Genomic DNA, 23,877 nt, shown 5'->3' on the forward strand with positions numbered 1-23,877 from the left:
GTGCATGACTTTATGATATATTTGCATGTAGTGCTCGGAAACGATTCCATACACTACTAATGAGTACGAGCGTGGATTTATGGGACAAGATTTTCAACCTATAAATGATTGATCTATTCACAAGTCCTTGAATTGTATTGTTTGGTTGATCAAAACTAAACATGTTAAAACTTTAAGAATTTGAGCATTCCCCGTTACTGTACAAACAGTTTGTTTATTATTGAAGACAAAAGGAGAGAAGAAAGCTGATGAAAAGGAAATCGAGTAGCAATTTTATTGAATGGTAGGAAATACAATAAGTGAAAGAAGATAGCAATAGCATGAAGCTAAATAGTGTTTAGAATTAAAAGGCAATGTAGCATGTAGCATAGCATAGCATGCTGATTTTATTGAACGATTTGAAAGCTGATTGAAGATGGGAAGAAAAATAGAGGAAATGAAATTAGGACCAATTGGTTTGGGCTGCGTTAGCAAGAGTGTTGACTTCGTCGTCAGCAGCAATATTCCAAGCAAAGTAACCAAGCACCTTGCTTGACTTTGCAGATGAAATTTTATCCGGAATGGTGTATTCACTTTCGTATGCAATCCAAGTGGTACCAGCATAGGCGTAGGAGATTGAATATCGGGAGTCATCTTTCACATATTGAGCATGGTTCTGTTTTATAAACCTTTTGACATTGGAATAATCGATTTGGCCGTTTTGAGAAATATATTGATCTCCCTTAGCTGGGCCAAGAGCCTTTGAAAAGACGTCGTGCTTGTCGGGGTTGGCGAGCTTCCATGCCCAGCCGTGGAAAGGGATTCCAAATACAATCTGCTTACGAGGCAAATTGGCAAGACTTTGAATCCAAGCGTCAATTCCAAAATTTGCGGACAAGGATCTGGCCATGCGGTTGTGGAGTGCAGAGGATGGTCCAGTAGCAGAGGGGGAGGAAGCTGGGGTGTAAAAGTCGTAAGAAATGAGGTTTACCCAATCCAAGTTTTGTTTGATTTCTTCAACTGGGTACACAATACTGCTCTCAACATAGGGTAAGTTGGAGACGGAAGCAACAAGGATCCATTGTGGTCGATGGTAGGTTTTAGCATCATCCACAGCAGCTTGGCGCCATGCACCAAGGAGAATTTCAAAGTTTTGCATTTCTTCTTCAGAAGATGGGTACAACCACTGGAGATCCAGACCGTTGAACTTGCCTTTTGCTGCTACTTCAATGGAGGATTGAATAAATCCATCACGATAGGTGGGTTCGCTAGCCATTTTAGCAAATACGTCTCTGTCTCCTCGAATGGACAACAGTGTCTTCACATCAGGATTGCTCATTCTGACAGTTGAAGAAAATTGATTGATTAGGGTCGCTTGCGAAGCAGGAACGGTAACTTCATAGCTATTTCGGTCGATCTCAGCAAAGCCACAAAATAAATGGGTGAAGAGTTTAGCATCGATATTGGAAGGAGGAAGTTGCTGGTTTGTGCTGCTCAGCCAATAACCACCGTTCACACAGCTTGTGGGTTTTGACGGGGGAGCCATTTCAATGAATCTAGGAAAACACAACAAGAAAACGACTAGTTTTGTTGATATTAATCAAGAAAATGCACTTGACTACTTCTTGCTAGCTTGTGATTATATTTCCATACCAATGCCATATATATACTACTCCATCTCATCTCCATCTAAATTTTTTATTATTATTATTTTTTATTTCTTTTATTTTTGAAGAGATACCATCGTCACTAAGTCTCCCTCTCCATCTCTACCTTCCCTACTTCTATTTCTTTATATTATATCCACTTGTTGATTACCTTAATTAATACATCTGGCCTATTAGCACTATTTCTACTACATTATATTTAATTATTACTTATCTAACTTTATTTTGTCCTATTACACTTCCATTAATTTTACTTGTAAACTCCTTTGTCTTGTATTGGAGCTATTCAAGTAAAGTATGTTATTAATTGTTATGTTCTCAAATGAGTAATCAACATCTTTGGACTAACTATTTGTGCTATTAATGTTGGGAAAAACTTGATGCACGTGTGTAGCTTTACTTGGTGTTAGATCTATAAATTTTAATAGATGCTTGGACATAGCTATTAATGTTTAGCTTTACGTATAGGATTAACGCCTATAGTGCTACCTAAGAACTAGATCAATTCTTTATTTAAGCAATGAAAGTTGTGGATGGTTCGAAACCATATCATGTTTGTTTAGCTAGTAGCAGTTTCGATTACGAGGCTACAGCTTCGACTGCATGGAGTTGAGTAAAATTAATTAACCTCTCCCATTATCATTTCTTGCGAAATTCACTGTCATTTTTTTTACTAGCTTATTGTTCGTATGTTTTTACTTGTGTGTACATGCATTTAGTTATAGTTTAACGTTTTAGAAACAACTAATTATTTATTTGGTTATCGATTTCCCAAGTTAAGGTCTAGAGTGAAATATAATAGCGGTACAATCCTTGTGGAGACAAGCTTTTATTCACTTGGTGCAAGCTCATTTGGGTACACTGTCATGTGCTTAGCAGTAGGGTTGCTAGGACAACACTTGACCTTCTCAGGTGTGCTCGGCACTGTTCCAGTGCACTGTTCCTACCTACTTTTTAAGTCAGTGTTGCCTATCCAACAACTCTAGACGAATGCTCATGGCGCTCTATAGCTTCCCCAACAACAATTAACCACTCCATTGTTTTGTTGTTTTTTTAATTTCATAATGAAAATTCAAGAACATAAAAAATTGGTTTTGAAAACTGTATTTCCAAATTTTCTGCATACAATATATAATATAGTGTTTAGTTAGATATATCTCTCATGTGTCATTATTGACGAGGGACCCCTTTCTTTCCTTTTCTTTTTCTTTCTTTTTTTTATTTTCGTACAACATGTGAGGGTGGAGATCGAACTCACAACCTCTTGATTAGAAATATAGGCCAATTACCGCTAAGTTATCTCGCTTTAACTTTTTCTTTCTAGTTCACACTTATTATCATAATTCTATTATAAAATTAATATTTTTCATATGTTATGCTGACATTATTCACATTTTTCCTTTTAGTTTATATCTTAGATCGTCTACTCTTAAGTTTTCAATATATATTTAATTATACATTTTTCTATGGACTAAGTATTTAAGTTAATACTTAAAGACAAAACTGGAGTATAACTAGATGTTTGCATGTGAAATCTTAATCTTTTTTATTTAAACTAAACTTTAATCAATATATTTGTTTCATTATATGAAATTAGAAAATTAATTTTTTAGTCTTATAATGATGATATACAACATGTCTTTCATCAAATAAGTTGGATCAAAATTAAAGTGAAAAGTGAATTAATTAGAGACTAATTATTACAGCCACAAATATTTGAATAAATTAATGAAAACTAAATAGCCACTTTGTGTCAACAAGATTGTAATGTGTCAAAGTTGTAATTGAGAGACCGATAAAATAATATTGCAAAATGGAGAATAAGTATTTAAACACGAAAAATAATTATTGAATTGTCTCTCATAAGATAATTTATTATCTATTTATTTCTTTTCTATATACTTCATTTGAAAACATATTTTGGTTCTCCAACAAAATTTCAAAAGTAAAAATATAATTTTTTTTTATTTCACAAGTTTATGTTGTAGATAACACGAAGCTCGTTGCCTGACTAGCGTTGGACTTGAAGTTAACGACCTTATGGAACCAAAGAAATAATATTGAAAACATGCTTTTTGAGTTTAAAAACTCTTGATAAGAATTATAAAAACATTTTAAAAAGTATACTACACATAAACAAACAAAGTAAAAGTAAGTAAATTGTTTTTGGAAAAAAAATGATAATTAAAGCAGGTATACACACGCACTTAGTTGTAGTTTGGTTTTTAAATTTTCGTAGTTATAGTTTGGTAATTAACTTTCCAATATATTTAATTATATATTGCTCTATTGACTCAGTATCCAAGTCAATTTAGTATTATAGGAGACATCGAGAGTATAACAAGGATCCTTGCATGTGAGTGACAATTTTTTTTTCTTTAATTTGAAGTCTTCTTTAATACATTCATTATATAAAATTAGTATATCATTTTTTTGATAAATAAGATATTAATTTTTTTTATACTTATCATTAGTCACCCTTTAATTTGTTCTTAAGCTATATTAGGATGACGATGTACACTATGACTTCATCAAATAAGTTTGATCTAAACTAAAGTTAAAGTATATTAATTAGAACCTAATATTATTTAAGTCACAAATATTTGAATGACTTAAATAGATAAGGAGACACCCTCTAACACCAACATTGTAATATATCAAAGTGGTAACAAAGAGGGATACATCCGACCATGCAAAATAGATATTCATTATTTCAAACGAACTAATAATAATTTTTCTTTCAAAATATTGTTATCGAATCGGCTATAATTTTTATTTTTATGTTATCCAACATTTAACTCTATGTGGGAATTTTCAAAATAGATATAATTTACTGGTTCCTAATTTTTACTGTGGGAACTTGTGAGCAATACTAGCTAGATATATACTAATAATTGCTTTCACACTACATGTGCAATTTATGGTCAACCTAAACTTATGTTCACAACTAATTTTAGGGTTTGTAAACGGTAGAAAAGATATGTTTTAGTTTTTAATATCATCCATTAAGAATATATTAAGCAGCAATTTCAAAATGTCCGTGTCATATATTACGAAATCTTATATATACATAATAAAATTTATCTTGTAAGTATTTGAGGAAATTTTTAATAAACAAAATATAAATTAATCTAAATTTAGTTGTGAGCAAATAAAAACTTAACTTAAATGCATCATAAGTTTGGTAAACATTTGGAATCACAAAGACTTGAATACAAAAAGTTTTGTCAAATTCAAATATATTTATATCAATTTTAATTAAGGATAAAATTTCATAAGTTTTATAACATTTCAATGGACTCTAAAAAAGGTATTAGTCTACAATATTTTTCTCACCAACCACTTCAGCTCCATTTATTCTCTATTTGTTGCCTCTCGTTTTTCTTTTATGAATTCATACAGTGGTATTTTTCTACCCGTTACCAAACCAGAGGTAAGCCTATTTTAAAAAACTTATATGCATAGACATGATTTGATTGTTTTCTTTTATGATATTGTGTTACTTTTCATTTTGTAATTAATTTTTTTTTTGTTCAAAATACTTGTGAAATTGCCAGTAAATATATTTTTTAATATCAGCATGTTTATTAAATTACAAATTTCTATTTTGTAAATTTAAAATTTTCAAGTTATTAATTCGATACTGAACTTCACTTATATTTCAGTGTAGTGATCCTAATGGAGAAGATCACTCGTGCCTTCTCTGAAGGTTCACCAATTTGTCATCTACGGATGTCAGGGTTGATATTAACCCAATTATCCATTTCAACTACTTTAGTAATTCAGATGATGTGGAAGCGACATTATACCGTACCCATAAGATTGGTGATGTACAAAGAAAGCTATAAATAGTTTGTTGGACTGAGATTATTGAAGTTAATATTATTGTTACACTACTTTTAACAATTTATATTATTAAGAAATGTAATTCAATTTATTTTAGTCTTTATTTAATTATAAGATAAAATAAATTAAACATATATATTACTTGCATTGCACATGATGATAAAACTCATAGTAATAAAAGGCTAAAACAACTCAACAAAAATATGATAATTCGTAGCTAGTCAAGTTTGAAAGAGATCGAAATTCAAGTTTTAATCAAATGATGTAATATATATAATTTTTTTTTTTACTAAAAATGAGAATAGTAAGTATGGCAAGTACAATATATATACCATAAAATAAGGTATAACCCTATTTTGTAGATGGTTTGCAATTTTTTTTGACAAGTCTTGCCATTGTTAGTAAAGAAATACAATTTTTTTAAAATTTTGTAGGGAGAGAATAAAATCTAAAGACTGAGAACTATGCCTGCAGGAGAAAGCAAAACTACATGTTACTTAGAAAAGATAGAAAAGACCTAAAGTAAAGTTTTGGAGAGTATGAAACATGCTTCAAAAAAATCTAATAGAGAGAAAAAGTTAAAAAGAAAAATTTTCGTGAGAAAAATGAGAGAATAAAAATTATAATTTTACATTTCTCTATTGACTTAGTATGCTGACCTCATGCACTTTTTTTTTTATTATTATTTTATAGTTTAGATTTGTTTTGTTTTTAACTTTACAAGACATTTAATTATAAATTGCTCCATTTAATTATAAATTGCTCTATCCACTAAGTATAAGTCAATTTAGTATTAATAAAAAAAAAGTCAATTTAGTATTATAGGAAACATCAAGAAGTAAAACACGGATCCTTTCATGTGTCTTAATATTTTTGTTTCCTTCAACTTAAAATAATTTTTCGAAAATAATATTTTTGTTTCGTTATATAAAATTAGGATATTGATTTTTTTTGGACAAATAGGACATTAATTTTTTTCAACTTATCATCAATCCCCTTTAATTTATCCTTAAGCCATATTAGGATGACGACATACACCATGACATCATCAAATAAGTTTGATCTTAATTAATGTTAAAGTGAATTAATTAGAATTACGTAATTATTATAAATGCCAAGTTAAAGTGAATTAATTAGAACCTAACTATTATAAAGGCCTCAAATATTTGAACGACTTAAAAAGATAAGCATTCACTCTCTAATACCATACGTTGTAATGTATCAAAGTGTGACAAAGAGAAACATAAACAACCAAGCCAAAAAATAGAGATTCATTATTTAAAACGAACAAATAATAATTTTTCTTTTAATTTTTTTTATATAATTCGATTCTGCTTTTTATTTTTACGTTATCCAACATTTAACTCTTAAATTAAAGGTAATAAGAACTTAACTCACCGAAAAATTAATCTACTTGTTACTTTGAGGTCGTCTGTTCAAATGCAAATAACTTCAAGCTCATTGAGAAATGATATCTTGTCATTCCTTTGTGTAAAAAAAAAAAATTTCTCTTAAATGAATGAACCATTTTGACAATGTCATGGACATGTTATTGAGGTGGTATCCTTCTACCAAGGACATTTTGACAGTGTATAATATATTTAATTATACATTTCTCTATTGACTAATTATTTAAGTTAAATGTGTAAAAAAAGTATTTAAGTTAATACTTGAGAGTATAACTATGATCTTTGTATGTAAAATCTTAATCAGAGAGTATGACTAGGATCTTTGCATGTGACATCTTAATCTTTTTATTTAAACTTAACTTTAATCAATATAGTTGTTTCATTATATGAAATTAGGAAATTAATTTTTTAGTCTTTATCATTAATAAACCTTTAGTTTGTCCTTAACCTATGTTAGAATGATGATATACAACATGAATTCATCAAATAAGTTTAATCAAAATAAAAGTTTCAAGTGAATTAATTAGATACTAATTATTAAGGCCACAAATATTTGAATAAATTCAAGAAAACTAAGTAGTCAGTTTGTATCACCAACATTGTAATGTGTCAAAGTTGTAATTAAAAGAGACCGATACAATAATAATGCAAAATTGATAATAATTATTTAAAGAGACCCATAAAACCTTTATTTTTAGGTTTTTAAAAGATAAGTCAGTTTGATCTCAATTTATTTGTTTTCTATGTAATTCAGTTTAAAACATTTTTTAGTTCTCGAGCAAAATTTCGAAAGTAGAAGTATAATTGTTTCTGATTTCACACGTTGATTTTACAGATAACACGGAACTCGTTACCTTACTACCATAGAAGTTCTTTTTTCTTTTTTTCCTTTGATTACCTAAGAGTCGGCGGTCCTTTGGTCATTATGCCCTCATACCTGGGGCGGTATGCACACTGTCCCCATACTCGTACATACGCAAGATGTTATTGTTTTATTAGAATAGTGTAGGATTTGAAGCTAGGACCTGAAGGAGTTGGAGCTCGTTACCTAACTAGCGTAGGAGACTTGAAGCTATGACCTCAAGAAGTTGGAGCTCGTTACCTAACTAGTGTAGAACTTGAAGCTACGACCTCATGGAACGAAAAAAATATTGAAACTATCTTTTTGAGTTTAAAAAATCTTGATTGAATTCTAAAAACATTTTATAAAGTATACAACAAATATAAAAACAAATTAAAAGTAAGTAAATTAATTTTTGGAAAAAGAAAAGATAATTAAAGTAAGTATCCACACCACTAGCTATAGTTTGGTTTTTAAATTTCCAAAATATTTGATAATATATTGCTCTATTGACTAAGTATTCAAGTAAATTTAGTATTATGGGAGACATTGAGGAGTATAACAAGCATCCTTGCATGTGACAATATTTTTTTTTCTTTAATTTGAAGTCCTCTTTAATACACAGTTGTTGAACTATTTAAATTTAGGATTTTTTTTTACAAATAAAATATTAATTTTTTTTAACTTATCACTAATCGCCCTTTAATTTATCCTTAAGTTATATTAGGATGACGTTATACACTATGACATCATCAAATAAGTTTGATCTAAACTAAAGTTAAAATGTATCAATTAGAACCTCATTATTATTAATGCCACAAATATTTGAATGACTTAAAAAGATGAGGAGACACCCTCCAACACCGACATTATAATGTATTAAAGTGGTAACAAAGAGGGACACATACAACCCTGCAAAATAGAGATTCATTGTTTAAAACGTTAAAAAAAATTGTTATCCAATTGGCTCTAATTTTTATTTTTATGTTATCCAACATTTAACTCTTAAATTAAAGGCAATATGAGCCTATACTCACAAATAAATGGCATCTACTAATTACATTGAGGTTAGAGGTTCCAATCCTTAAACTTCATACCCATCGATAAATGACATCGACTCATGTATTGAGGTCAGGGTTTAAACCTTCGTACTGTCGATATGTTGTACTTTAAGGGAAAAAAAAAAACCCTTAAATGAAAGATCCATCTTTTAACAATGAGATATAGACATGTAACTTTTTGACACAAAGTGTCTTTACCTAGTACAAACAATTTGGTCTCCTTCGCTAGCGAGGAGCCTATCCTTCGATCCTTGGCCTCGACATCGACATTGTAAAATACTAATGACTACAAAATTTATAATATTTATGTTAATAAATTAATTAATAATACTTTAGATTAAATTACATATTTATAGAAACCAACCACTTATAAATATGTCAATAAAACACCTAAGATTATTTATATTTTAGAAAAGAATTTCTACCAAACTCATATTTGAAAACATAAAATACAGTTCCTTTTAATTGAATGAATCTCTGATTCTCTGTTTTCACATCAATAACCATCCTAAATTTTACATGGTAGTTTTAATTTGACAAAGTAATAAGGTTACATGAGAAAAATTCTTCTTCAAAGAAACTGTAATGCTTAAGATTTGATCTTCATCCCTTGCTCTAGATGCAACTGTTTTTTAGTTATTTATAATTAATATTAATATTTTTGAAGAAATTGCTGTTGGACATTTTTTTTTCAAGAGTTGATGTTTATTTTTTTGCCATTCTAATGATTGTTTTAGATTATGATTGTTTTGAATTTAAATAAAAATGTAACATATTAGAAAAAATTATGAGATATAAATTTTAATACAATTAAATTACTAAAATTATATACTTAATGCACATGTGTATTTATGTATTTAACTTTATGTTTATGTTTCACACTTAGTGTAATGGAAGTTTGATATCTTTAGAAAAAAAAGTGTATTTATGTTTGATATTTTTATGCTAAAGTTTGCTGTTGCCATTCTATTTTGTAATATCACGTATTTCAAATGTATAATCATGTTTAAATTTTTTTTTTCTTCGGAAAATTTGTTAATTTGATTTTTACTATATTAATTGTATTCAAATCTAGTGTTAGTTTTTTATGTCAAGTTTTATTGTTTTGTTAAAAAAATATAAATACATTTTCATTTTTAAAAATAAAATTAATCTTAATAAGTTAGATAAAATTAAAAAGATGAAAATTGTAATGTATGCGTGAAAAGACTAGTTTATTTAAAAATGCAAACCAGCCAAATTTTCTATATATAAATAATATAATGTCCTAATTGTTTGGATAGTTTTTTTCAAGTAGAACAGGTGGGGTCCGAAATCGAACTCACTACCTCTCGATTAAGATATACGTCAATTACCGCTGAGTTGTTTAGATAGTGGTTTACTTTCTTGGATCATTATTGATGAGCGAAGAAATGACCCAAGACTCTATGAAAGCTAGCTCTCTTGTTTAATTAAAAACGACATAGAATTTTTTTAGTTCTGATTTATTATCAATATTATATTATAAAATCATCTATTTTCATCTTTTATGCTTGACATCATGCATATTTTTCATTTTATTTTATCTTTTAGATTGGTTTTTTTAGTACAACAAATTATGTGTATAGGTATTTGAATCTCTCATATCTCAAGGGAAGGAGTAGATACCAATTCCTTTCGTTTTCTTTTTTTTTTTTTTTATCTTTCACTAGGTGCTTGTTCTTTTTATTTCACTTGTGTTTACACGCACTTAGTTATAGTTTAATATTTTAGAAACAAACAAATATTTGTTTGGTTATCGATTTCCCAAGTTAAGGTGTAACGTGAAACAATGGTGCAATGTCGGTAGGGACAATCTTTTATCACTTGTGTTGCAATCTCGTTTGTGTACACTCTCACATGCTTAGCATGAGGATTGCGGTTTGCAAGAACAACACCTATTCTTCCCTTTCTGGTAGTGATTGGACAAAGTTCCAGTGCACTCTACCTATTTACTGTGGGTTGGTGGAGTCTACCGCACACCTGTAGACGAATTCCACATGGCACTTTGTAGGCTTCTCTTCAACAATTAACCATTCCATATTTTTTAATTTAAAAAATGCTTTTTTAATTTATAAATAAAATTTGAAAACATACAAAATTGGTTGAAATTTCATGTGACATATTTAAGGTAGACTTTAATGTAGTTATTTCGTTATATGGAATTGGGAAATTAATTTTTTTAGGATTCATTATTAATAAACATTTAATTAGTCCTTAAGCTATGTTAGAATAATAATCATAAACAACATGACATTGTAATATAAGTTAAACTAAAGTTAGACGTGTATTAATTAGAGCCTAATTATTAAATTCACAAATATTTGAATGATTTAAGGAAAAGTAATTAAGCAGACAATTTGTGACACGGACATGGTAACGTGTCAAAGTCGTAATTAAGAGACCCTGTTTGGGATTTTGGATTCAAAATAAATGAGAGCGCAAGTGTACACCCGTCACAAGTAGTAAAAACGGAACGAGTATTCCGAGTATCGATCCTCAGGGACAAATGAAGTCTTTTTATAGGAAATGTTAATGATCGGTGACTTTGTAATTGAATTTGTGGTGACAGATAATAAGGATAATGTTGGTTTTGATACTTAAAAACTCAATGCAATAAACCCAGCCCAGTTACTTCAAATTAGCTAAAAATACACAAACTTTTTCCATCTAGGCGCCAGGCGCCTCTCATAAATTTTCTTCGGTTTTACTTCGCCATCTTCTTATGTCTAACTGATTTTGAAGGTTTAAGTCCATTCCTAATATGGCTATTAGAAAAAAGAACTTAATTTAGTAAAAACCAACCGTAACGTTAGGTCGAGGTCCTATGTCTAGGCTACACGAGCGAAATCTTTTTGTCCAAAGTATTCCTCTCTAAAGTTAAATCAGTAAAGATGTGAAAACGTATCAAACTTTTCAGTATTGATGCTTGGTTAAAACATTAATTGGCCAAATCAAGTTCCAACTTATGGAAACAACTTTAAGTGATAAAAGAGGAGAAAAACGCCTTTTGCCTTGTTGGATTTTAAAAACTTTAACTAACTATCCATAACCGGGCTTGGGAAAAATAATTTAGCTCATGATGATAAAGGAAAAACAGAATTTAATGTTGATGGAAGTATACGACATAATTAAAAGATGAGTAAAATTAAAACAAGCTGGAAATTGTGGAGTTGCAACCCGAATGACCCTAACCCGTTCTCTTTCAAGATTGGGGAGCAATACTCGGTCGATTGCTCAAGGTTGAGTGATTACAACTACGTAATGAGAATGAGAGAGATAAGAGTAACAAAGAACTTGCTGGAATTTTAATTAAACAAGACTAAAACTTACAATTCAAGACTAACAAGCTATAAATAAAGGGTAAACTAGAAATTAACAAGGTTTAAAGCAATAACAACTCAAAGGCTAAAAGAGAAAACCCAAATAAGCTGAGAAGGAATGTCTAAAGCTAAAATGATCACTCCGGGATGATTAATGAAGAAAATGAGTTTGCTGAATTTATAGGGACTTCAAGGTGGTTAGGAGGTTGAGAGCTTTGTGGAGAGCCATCCATTTCAAACACCTTTTGGTTGGGTAGTTGTTGAATTGGCAACCTTTAATGCATGGACGACACGTGGCAGAGCTTGGGAAGGCTTCAAATCACACCAAAACATGCGTTTTACATTAAGGGCAATCTCGAGATTGGGGAAGGCGCCAGGTGCCTAGCTCGAAATTTTTCTGCACAAAAGTGTAATTTTCGTTAGAAATCAACTCTAAATGATGTAAAAACGTCCTATGTGCATGTATAACATAAGTTAATTTAAAATGAAAGGTTTTGGATACTATACCAAGCTTAAAACACGGTTTCCGAGTTTAAAACGTTAGAAAACGGAACACATTCAGCTTATTTTTACCCTTATGAACAAGGGAAATCAGACGCATAAAATAATAGCACAAAATAAATAATTTTCGAATTATCTCTCTTTTTTATTTTTACGTTTTAAAAATTTTAAGATAGTTTATTATCAATTTCATTGTTTCATATGTACATTTGTTTCATACATTTTTTAGTTTTCCATCAAAATATTAAAAGTTAATTTTTTTTTATTTATCTTGCTTGAAAAAATTAAGACTTGAACCGAAGACCTGATTGTAAAAGATGAAAGAAAGTTCAAGGCCCTACCACTACACCATCCAAGAGACGAAACAAATGATATTAAAAACTTACTTTTTTAGTTTATAAAATCTTGATAAAAATTCTAAAAACATTTTTGAAAGTATATATACCACAAATAAACAAACAAATTAAAAGTAATAAAATTATTATTAAAAAAGGAGATAATATAATCAAAACCAATTTTAAATTATCAATTCCATTTTAGTTGTTTATGGTGCAATTTATGTGTCTATTATTTTTTGACAAAAAATTAAATAAATAAAAGTAACTACCAACGCCTCTATCTTCCTTACACACACCAAGCACCATTATTAGAGAATAAAATATTAAAAGAGAAGCAGATGCTGATCAAAATTCTCTCTTAAAACGAACATTTAACTGTTAAATAAAAGATCATTTTTAAACAATGCCACGGACATCGAACTTCGTATCACAAATTTGCCATTATCATGGTTCAGAACGTCGATATCGACTGAAATGTCTCGATCTTGGTTTGAAAGAAATGTCGATAGAAGTGTAGATCTCGACGAATATTTAAAAAAAAATTATGAAAATCATACAAATTGATGGAAATTGTTTAAAAAACTTAATTGTGACTTAATTAGGTTACAATTGTTCGTTTTTAATCAGCATATCTAAAAATACAGGTAATGTTTATATAAAAATATTGGTGTTAAAAGAAAATTTTAAAAAACAAATAGTAGTACATTAGTGAAAATTATTTGAATCATAAATCAAACTTGAATTGTAATTTCATATGATATGAAATCTTCATATATATGACAAAGTTGCTGCCATTTTTTAACAACGTTATTTCTTTATAAAATTCTCTATTGATTGGATGACTGGTTTGACAAGTTTAGCTCAATTACCTACTATTTTCAATAAGAGTTAATTTAAATAGATCCAAATCACTTAGATATGGTATGTGCATGACTTTATGATATATTTGCATGTAGTGCTCGGAAACGATTCCATACACTACTAATGAGTACGGGCGTGGATTTATGGGACAAGATTTTCAACTTATAAATGATTGATCTATTCACAAGTCCTTGAATTGTGTTGTTTGGTTGATCAAAACTAAACATGTTAAAACTTTAAGAACTTGAGCATTCCCCGTTACTGTTCAAACAGTTTGTTTATTATTGAACATAAAAGGAGAGAAGAAAGATGATGAAAAGGAAATCGAGTAGCAATTTTATTGAATGGTAGGAAATACAATAAGTGAAAGAAGATAGCAATAGCATGAAGCTAAATAGTGTTTAGAATTAAAAGGCAATGTAGCATGTAGCATAGCATAGCATGCTGATTTTATTGAACGATTTGAAAGCTGATTGAAGATGGGAAGAAAAATAGAGGAAATGAAATTAGGACCAATTGGTTTGGGCTGCGTTAGCAAGAGTGTTGACTTCGTCGTCAGCAGCAATATTCCAAGCAAAGTAACCAAGCACCTTGCTTGACTTTGCAGATGAAATTTTATCCGGAATGGTGTATTCACTTTCGTATGCAATCCAAGTGGTACCAGCATAGGCGTAGGAGATTGAATATCGGGAGTCATCTTTCACATATTGAGCATGGTTCTGTTTTATAAACCTTTTGACATTGGAATAATCGATTTGGCCGTTTTGAGAAATATATTGATCTCCCTTAGCTGGGCCAAGAGCCTTTGAAAAGACGTCGTGTTTGTCGGGGTTGGCGAGCTTCCATGCCCAACCGTGGAAAGGGATTCCAAATACAATCTGCTTACGAGGCAAATTGGCAAGACTTTGAATCCAAGCGTCAATTCCAAAATTTGCGGACAAGGATCTTGCCATGCGGTTGTGGAGTGCAGAGGATGGTCCAGTAGCAGAGGGGAGGAAGCTGGGGTGTAAAAGTCGTAAGAAATGAGGTTTACCCAATCCAAGTTTTGTTTGATTTCTTCAACTGGGTACACAATACTGCTCTCAACATAGGGTAAGTTGGAGACGGAAGCAACAAGGATCCATTGTGGTCGATGGTAGGTTTTAGCATCATCCACAGCAGCTTGGCGCCATGCACCAAGGAGAATTTCAAAGTTTTGCATTTCTTCTTCAGAAGATGGGTACAACCACTGGAGATCCAGACCGTTGAACTTGCCTTTTGCTGCTACTTCAATGGAGGATTGAATAAATCCATCACGATAGGTGGGTTCGCTAGCCATTTTAGCAAATACGTCTCTGTCTCCTCGAATGGACAACAGTGTCTTCACATCAGGATTGCTCATTCTGACAGTTGAAGAAAATTGATTGATTAGGGTCGCTTGCGAAGCAGGAACGGTAACTTCATAGCTATTTCGGTCGATCTCAGCAAAGCCACAAAATAAATGGGTGAAGAGTTTAGCATCGATATTGGAAGGAGGAAGTTGCTGGTTTGTGCTGCTCAGCCAATAACCACCGTTCACACAGCTTGTGGGTTTTGACGGGGGAGCCATTTCAATGAATCTAGGAAAACACAACAAGAAAACGACTAGTTTTGTTGATATTAATCAAGAAAATGCACTTGACTACTTCTTGCTAGCTTGTGATTATATTTCCATACCAATGCCATATATATACTACTCCATCTCATCTCCATCTAAATTTTTTATTATTATTATTTTTTATTTCTTTTATTTTTGAAGAGATACCATCGTCACTAAGTCTCCCTCTCCATCTCTACCTTCCCTACTTCTATTTCTTTATATTATATCCACTTGTTGATTACCTTAATTAATACATCTGGCCTATTAGCACTATTTCTACTACATTATATTTAATTATTACTTATCTAACTTTATTTTGTCCTATTACACTTCCATTAATTTTACTTGTAAACTCCTTTGTCTTGTATTGGAGCTATTCAAGTAAAGTATGTTATTAATTGTTATGTTCTCAAATGAGTAATCAACATCTTTGGACTAACTATTTGTGCTATTAATGTTGGGAAAAACTTGATGCACGTGTGTAGCTTTACTTGGTGTTAGATCTATAAATTTTAATAGATGCTTGGACATAGCTATTAATGTTTAGCTTTACGTATAGGATTAACGCCTATAGTGCTACCTAAGAACTAGATCAATTCTTTATTTAAGCAATGAAAGCTGTGGATGATTCGAAACCATATCATGTTTGTTTAGGTAGTAGCAGTTTCGATTACGATGCTACAGCTTCGACTGCATGGAGTTGAGTAAAATTAATTAACCTCTCCCATTATCATTTCTTGCGAAATTCACTGTCATTTTTTTTACTAGCTTATTGTTCGTATGTTTTTACTTGTGTGTACATGCATTTAGTTATAGTTTAATGTTTTAGAAACAAGTAATTATTTATTTGGTTATCGATTTCCCAAGTTAAGGTCTAAAGTGAAATATAATAGCGGTACAATCCTCGTGGAGACAAGCTTTTATTCACTTGGTGCAAGCTCATTTGGGTACACTGTCATGTGCTTAGCAGTAGGGTTGCTAGGACAACACTTGACCTTCTCAGGTGTGCTCGGCACAGTTCCAGTGCACTCTTCCTAGCTACTTTTTAAGTCAGTGTTGCATAGCCAACAACTCTAGAGGAATTCCCATGGACCTTCTCAGGTGTGCTCGGCACAGTTCCAGTGCACTCTTCCTAGCTACTTTTTAAGTCAGTGTTGCATATCCAACAACTCTAGAGGAATTCCCATGGCGCTCTATAGCTTCCCCAACAACAATTAACCACTCCATTGTTTTGTTGTTTTTTTAATTTCATAATGAAAATTCAAGAACATAAAAAATTGGTTTTGAAAACTGTATTTCCAAATTTTCTACATACAATATAGTGTTTAGTAAGATATATCTCTCTTGTGTCATTATTGACGAGGGAAAAAAAGGACCTAAAGCTCTATAGAACTAATTCTTATTTAATTATAGAACACCTAGACTCCTTTCCTTTTCCTTTTCTTTTTCTTTCTTTTTTTTATTTTAGTACAACATGTGAGGGTGGAGATCGAACTCACAACCTCTTGATTAGAAATATAGGCCAATTACCGCTAAGTTATCTCGCTTTAACTTTTTCTTTCTAGTTCACACTTATTACCATAATTCTATTATAAAATTAATATTTTTCATATGTTATGCTGACATTATGCACCTTTTTCCTTTTAATTTATATCTTAGATTGTCTACCTTCAAGTTTTCAATATATATTTAATTATACATTTTTCTATTGACTAAGTATTTAAGTTAATACTTAAAGACAAAACTGGAGTATAACTAGGATTTTGCATGTGAAATCTTAATCTTTTTTATTTAAACTAAACTTTAATCAATATATTTGTTTCACTATGTGAAATTAGAAAATTAATTTTTTAGTCATATAATGATGATATACAACATGTCTTTCATCAAATAAATTGGATCAAAATTAAAGTTAAAAGTGAATTAATTAGAGACTAATTATTACAGCCACAAATATTTGAATAAATTAAAGAAAACTAAATAGCCACTTTGTGTCACCAAGATTGTAATGTGTCAAAGTTGTAATTGAGAGACCCATAAAATAATATTGCACAATGGAGAATAAGTATTTAAACACGAAAAATAATTATTGAATTGTCTCTCATAAGATAATTTATTATCTATTTATTTCTTTTCTATATACTTCATTTGAAAACATATTTTGGTTCTCCAACAAAATTTCAAAAGTAAAACTATAATTTTTTTTTATTTCACAAGTTTATGTTGTAGATAACACGAAGCTCGTTGCCTGACTAGCGTTGGACTTGAAGTTAACGACCTTATGGGACGAAAGAAATAATATTGAAAACATGCTTTTTGAGTTTAAAAAAATCTTGATAACAATTATAAAAACATTTTAAAAAGTATACAACACATAAACAAACAAAGTAAAAGTAAGTAAATTGTTTTTGGAAAAAAAATGATAATTAAAGCAGGTATACACACGCACTTAGTTGTAGTTTGGTTTTTAAATTTCCGTAGTTATAGTTTGGTAATTAACTTTCCAATATATTTAATTATATATTGCTCTATTGACTCAGTATCCAAGTCCATTTAGTATTATAGGAGACATCGAGAGTATAACAAGGATCCTTGCATGTGAGTGACAATTTTTTTTTCTTTAATTTGAAGTCTTCTTTAATACATTCATTATATAAAATTAGTATATCATTTTTTTGATAAATAAGATATTAATTTTTTTTATACTTATCATTAGTCACCCTTTAATTTGTTCTTAAGCTATATTAGGATGACGATATACACTATGACATCATCAAATAAGTTTGATCTAAACTAAAGTTAAAGTATATTAATTTTTTTGATACTGATCCTTAGTCACCCTTTAATTTGTTCTTCAGCTATATTAGGATGACGGTATACACTATGACATCATCAAATAAGTTTGATCTAAACTACAGTTAAAGTATATTAATTAGAACCTAATATTATTTAAGTCACAAATATTGGAATGACTTAAAAAGATAAGTAGACACCCTCTAACACTAACATTGTAATATATCAAAGTGGTAACAAAGAGGGATACATCCGACCATGCAAAATAGATATTCATTATTTCAAACGAACTAATAATAATTTTTCTTTCAAAATATTGTTATCGAATCGGCTATAATTTTTATTTTTATGTTATCCAACATTTAACTCTATGTGGGAATTTTCAAAATAGATATAATTTACTGGTTCCTAATTTTTACTGTGGGAACTTGTGAGCAATACTAGCTAGATATATACTAATAATTGCTTTCACACTACATGTGCAATTTATGGTCAACCTAAACTTATGTTCACAACTAATTTTAGGGTTTGTAAACGGTAGAAAAGATATGTTTTAGTTTTTAATATCATCCATTAAGAATATATTAAGCAGCAATTTCAAAATGTCCGTGTCATATATTACGAAATCTTATATATACATAATAAAATTTATCTTGTAAGTATTTGAGGAAATTTTTAATAAACAAAATATAAATTAATCTAAATTTAGTTGTGAGCAAATAAAAACTTAACTTAAATGCATCATAAGTTTGGTAAACATTTGGAATCACAAAGACTTGAATACAAAAAGTTTTGTCCAATTCAAATTTATTTATATCAATTTTAATTAAGGATAAAATTTCATAAGTTTTATAACATTTCAATGGACTCTAAAAAAGGTATTAGTCTACAATATTTTTCTCACCAACCACTTCAGCTCCATTTATTCTCTATTTGTTGCCTCTCGTTTTTCTTTTATGAATTCATACAGTGGTATTTTTCTACCCGTTACCAGACCAGAGGTAAGCCTATTTTAAAAAACTTATATGCATAGACATGACTTGATTGTTTTCTTTTATGATATTGTGTTTCTTTTCATTTTGTAATTAAATTTATTTTTTTGTTCAAAATACTTGTGAAATTGCCAGTAAATATATTTTTTAATATCAGCATGTTTATTAAATTACAAATTTCTATTTTGAAAATTTAAAATTTTCAAGTTATTAATTTTATACTGAACTTCGCTTACTCTTTAGTGTAGTGATCCTAATGGAGAAGATCACTCGTGCCTTCCCTCAAGGTTCACCCAGTTGTCATCTACGGATGTCAGGGTTGGTATTAAACCAATTATCCATTTCAACTACTTTAGTAATTCAGATGATGTGGAAGCGACATTATAGGGTACCCATAATGTCATGATGTACAAAGAAAGCTATAAATAGTTTGTTGGACTGAGATTATTGAAGTTAATATTATTGTTACACTACTTTTAACAATTTATATTATTAAGAAATGTAATTCAATTTATTTTAGTCTTTATTTAATTATAAGATAAAATAAATTAAACATATATATTCTTTCATTGCACATGATGATAAAACTCGTAGTAATAAAAGGCTAAAACAACTCAACAAAAATATGATAATTCGTAGCTAGTCAAGTTTGAAAGAGATCGAAATTCAAGTTTTAATCAAATGATGTAATATATATAATTTTTTTTTATTGAAAATGAGAATAGTAAGTATGGCAAGTACAATATATATACCATAAAATAAGGTATAACCCTATTTTGTAGATGGTTTGCAATTTTTTTTTGACAAGTCTTGCCATTGTTAGTAAAGAAATACAATTTTTTAAAATTTTGTAGGAAGAGAATAAAATTTAAAGACTGAGAACTATGCTTGCACTTTTTTTATTATTATTATTTTATAGTTTAGATTTGTTTTGTTTTTAACTTTACAAGACATTTAATTATAAATTGCTCTATCGACTAAGTATAAGTCAATTTAGTATTAATAAAAAAAAAGTCAATTTAGTATTAATAAAAAAAAAAGTCAATTTAGTATTATAGGAAACATCAAGAAGTAAAACACGGATCCTTTCATGTGTCTTAATATTTTTGTTTCCTTCAACTTAAAATAATTTTTCGAAAATAATATTTTTGTTTCGTTATATAAAATTAGGATATTGATTTTTTTTGGACAAATAGGACATTAATTTTTTTAAACTTATCATCAATCTCCTTTAATTTATCCTTAAGCCATATTAGGATGACGATATACACCATGACATCATCAAATAAGTTTGATCTTAATTAAAGTTAAAGTGAATTAATTAGAATTACGTAATTATTATAAATGCCAAGTTAAAGTGAATTAATTAGAACCTAACTATTATAAAGGCCTCAAATATTTGAACGACTTAAAAAGATAAGCATTCACTCTCTAATACCATACGTTGTAATGTATCAAATTGTGACAAAGAGAAACATAAACAACCAAGCCAAAAAATAGAGATTCATTATTTAAAACGAACAAATAATAATTTTTCTTTTAATTTTTTTTATATAATTCGATTCTGCTTTTTATTTTTACGTTATCCAACATTTAACTCTTAAATTAAAGGTAATAAGAACTTAACTCACCGAAAAATTAATCTACTTGTTACTTTGAGGTCGTCTGTTCAAATGCAAATAACTTCAAGCTCATTGAGAAATGATATCTTGTCATTCCTTTGTGTAAAAAAAAAAATTTCTCTTAAATGAATGAACCATTTTGACAATGTCATGGACATGTTATTGAGGTGGTATCCTTCTACCAAGGACATTTTGACAGTGTATAATATATTTAATTATACATTTCTCTATTGACTAATTATTTAAGTTAAATGTGTAAAAAAAGTATTTAAGTTAATACTTGAGAGTATAACTATGATCTTTGTATGTAAAATCTTAATCAGAGAGTATGACTAGGATCTTTGCATGTGACATCTTAATCTTTTTATTTAAACTTAACTTTAATCAATATAGTTGTTTCATTATATGAAATTAGGAAATTAATTTTTTTAGTCTTTATCATTAATAAACCTTTAGTTTGTCCTTAACCTATGTTAGAATGATGATATACAACATGAATTCATCAAATAAGTTTAATCAAAATAAAAGTTTCAAGTGAATTAATTAGATACTAATTATTAAGGCCACAAATATTTGAATAAATTCAAGAAAACTAAGTAGTCAGTTTGTATCACCAACATTGTAATGTGTCAAAGTTGTAATTAAAAGAGACCGATACAATAATAATGCAAAATTGATAATAATTATTTAAAGAGACCCATAAAACCTTTATTTTTAGGTTTTTAAAAGATAAGTCAGTTTGATCTCAATTTATTTGTTTTCTATGTAATTCAGTTTAAAACATTTTTTAGTTCTCGAGCAAAATTTCGAAAGTAGAAGTATAATTTTTTCTGATTTCACACGTTGATTTTACAGATAACACGGAACTCGTTACCTTACTACCATAGAAGTTCTTTTTTCTTTTTTTCCTTTGATTACCTAAGAGTCGGCGGTCCTTTGGTCATTATGCCCTCATACCTGGGGCGGTATGCACACTGTCCCCATACCCGTACATACGCAAGATGTTATTGTTTTATTAGAATAGTGTAGGATTTGAAGCTAGGACCTGAAGGAGTTGGAGCTCGTTACCTAACTAGCGTAGGAGACTTGAAGCTATGACCTCAAGAAGTTGGAGCTCGTTACCTAACTAGTGTAGAACTTGAAGCTACGACCTCATGGAACGAAAAAAAATATTGAAACTATCTTTTTGAGTTTAAAAAATCTTGATTGAATTCTAAAAACATTTTATAAAGTATACAACAAATATAAAAACAAATTAAAAGTAAGTAAATTAATTTTTGGAAAAAGAAAAGATGATTAAAGTATCCACACCACTAGCTATAGTTTGGTTTTTAAATTTCCAAAATATTTGATAATATATTGCTCTATTGACTAAGTATTCAAGTAAATTTAGTATTATGGGAGACATTGAGGAGTATAACAAGCATCCTTGCATGTGACAAATATTTTTTTTTCTTTAATTTGAAGTCCTCTTTAATACACAGTTGTTGAACTATTTAAATTTAGGATTTTTTTTTACAAATAAAATATTAATTTTTTTTAACTTATCACTAATCGCCCTTTAATTTATCCTTAAGTTATATTAGGATGACGTTATACACTATGACATCATCAAATAAGTTTGATCTAAACTAAAGTTAAAATGTATCAATTAGATACTCATTATTATTAATGCCACAAATATTTGAATGACTTAAAAAGATGAGGAGACACCCTCCAACACCGACATTATAATGTATTAAAGTGGTAACAAAGAGGGACACATACAACCCTGCAAAATAGAGATTCATTGTTTAAAACGTTAAAAAAAATTGTTATCCAATTGGCTCTAATTTTTATTTTTATGTTATCCAACATTTAACTCTTAAATTAAAGGCAATATGAGCCTATACTCACAAATAAATGGCATCTACTAATTACATTGAGGTTAGAGGTTCCAATCCTTAAACTTCATACCCATCGATAAATGACATCGACTCATGTATTGAGGTCAGGGTTTAAACCTTCGTACTGTCGATATGTTGTACTTTAAGGGAAAAAAAAAAACCCTTAAATGAAAGATCCATCTTTTAACAATGAGATATAGACATGTAACTTTTTGACACAAAGTGTCTTTACCTAGTACAAACAATTTGGTCTCCTTCGCTAGCGAGGAGCCTATCCTTCGATCCTTGGCCTCGACATCGACATTGTAAAATACTAATGACTACAAAATTTATAATATTTATGTTAATAAATTAATTAATAATACTTTAGATTAAATTACATATTTATAGAAACCAACCACTTATAAATATGTCAATAAAACACCTAAGATTATTTATATTTTAGAAAAGAATTTCTACCAAACTCATATTTGAAAACATAAAATACAGTTCCTTTTAATTGAATGAATCTCTGATTCTCTGTTTTCACATCAATAACCATCCTAAATTTTACATGGTAGTTTTAATTTGACAAAGTAATAAGGTTACATGAGAAAAATTATTCTTCAAAGAAACTGTAATGCTTAAGATTTGATCTTCATCCCTTGCTCTAGATGCAACTGTTTTTTAGTTATTTATAATTAATATTAATATTTTTGAAGAAATTGCTGTTGGACATTTTTTTTTCAATAGTTGATGTTTATTTTTTTGCCATTCTAATGATTGTTTTAGATTATGATTGTTTTGAATTTAAATAAAAATGTAACATATTAGAAAAATTTATGAGATATAAATTTTAATACAATTAAATTACTAAAATTATATACTTAATGCACATGTTTATTTATGTATTTAACTTTATGTTTATGTTCCACACTTAGTGTAATGGAAGTTTGATATCTTTAGAAAAAAAAGTGTATTTATGTTTGATATTTTTATGCTAAAGTTTGCTGTTGCCATTCTATTTTGTAATATCACGTATTTCAAATGTATAATCATGTTTAAATTTTTTTTTTCTTCGGAAAATTTGTTAATTTGATTTTTACTATATTAATTGGATTCAAATCTAGTGTTAGTTTTTTA

The 23,877-nt window shown here is 29.2% G+C and overlaps 2 pseudogenes; both read right to left on the minus strand.

Moving 5' to 3' along the window:
• Nucleotides 1-267: 267 nt before the first annotated feature.
• LOC148212262 (class V chitinase pseudogene) lies at nucleotides 268-1,672 on the minus strand (annotated as a pseudogene).
• A 12,503-nt stretch (nucleotides 1,673-14,175) lies between these two features.
• On the minus strand, nucleotides 14,176-15,583 carry LOC111025768 (class V chitinase pseudogene; annotated as a pseudogene).
• Nucleotides 15,584-23,877: the final 8,294 nt, after the last annotated feature.

The sequence above is a fragment of the Momordica charantia genome (genome assembly GCF_013281855.1).
Source record: "Momordica charantia cultivar OHB3-1 chromosome 3 unlocalized genomic scaffold, Mcharantia_2.0 BLBB01000003.1, whole genome shotgun sequence".
Classification (NCBI taxonomy): Eukaryota; Viridiplantae; Streptophyta; class Magnoliopsida; order Cucurbitales; family Cucurbitaceae; genus Momordica; species Momordica charantia.